The following is a 1,115-nucleotide window of genomic DNA, read 5'->3' on the forward strand; positions in this document are numbered from 1 at the left end:
TATTGTCAAAGTTATAAAGTTTTTGAAAAAATATTTGACTCACTGTAGTTCAGAGAATAGAATACTTTTGCTGGTTTATAATTCATAAAAAGGTTTTTTGATGAAAATGATCATTGCAGTTCTTTCAACCTTCCACACTATTTCTTCTTACTGACGAAGTGTATTTTTGTTTTTGTATGAACAGAAATACACTGCACACTTCCTGTTTTACAAACTGCATGGTGATTCTTTCCAGGAAACCATGTTGGTTAGTTTATGTGTAAGATAAGAAAATAATTATATTACATATGTCTTTTGTGAGCCACTCTGTTAAAAAGCAACCTAAGCTCCGCATACAAGATTAGTTTTGCATAGACTATGCTGAATGTCATAGAAATTTAATTTGAAGTCTAAATAAGATGTAAAAAAATTCCTTATATCATAAAAGAATATATTGGCTGGTGTCATGTGGTTTTGTCATAAGCATTACATCACATATGGACTATTTCTTTATCTGGAATTTATTTGTTCTATGTACTAAAATTTACATCTACTAGAATTGCATGTATAACAACAAAACTCTCATTTTAATGTTTCTTTTTAAGAGATTTAACCCTTTTTTTGGTAATATCCCTGCATTTAAGGAAAAGATTGTAAACAATGTACCAACAGTTAAGCCTGGTAGTGGTAGCATCATACTGAGGTTATTGTTGCTGCTGATACATTGGACCATCTCAGAATTAAAGGAAATCCATAACAAATTCAAGTGTTTGTAGTTAAAAAAAAAACCCCTCAACAAACAAAAAAAAGGTTTTACTGTGCATAACCAGTCCAACATAAGAAGGCTTCAAATTAATCTTTGATTAATTATGTTTATAAATATGGGTGTGTGTTCATTTCTGGTCTTTGTCCTATTTTATTTATTCTTCAAATAAAAATAAAAGGTGAACACACTTTCATTTTCAGAAAGTTTGAGTTAATAGCTTTGTAATAGACACACCTAGGGCTGAAACGATTCCTCGAATGATTCGAGTACCTCGATTACTAAAATATTCGTTTACAACAGCCCTAGACACACCCATGTTCCAAAAAGATAAGTGTGTGGTTTAAGAAAACTTACCACATCCTGTTGTGTT

General features: G+C 30.9%; 1 long non-coding RNA gene across 1 annotated transcript; it reads right to left on the reverse strand.

The window, feature by feature from the left end:
* Positions 1-404: 404 nt before the first annotated feature.
* LOC106959681 (uncharacterized) lies at positions 405-1,115 on the reverse strand. The gene is made up of 2 exons (XR_001427414.1): positions 1,058-1,115; positions 405-979 (listed from the first exon to the last, which is right to left on the reverse strand). It is a non-coding gene; the product is annotated as an uncharacterized LOC106959681 (long non-coding RNA).

Source organism: Poecilia latipinna, unplaced genomic scaffold (assembly GCF_001443285.1).
Source record: "Poecilia latipinna isolate Pla-1442-1.1 unplaced genomic scaffold, P_latipinna-1.0 Scaffold1108, whole genome shotgun sequence".
NCBI lineage: Eukaryota > Metazoa > Chordata > Actinopteri > Cyprinodontiformes > Poeciliidae > Poecilia > Poecilia latipinna.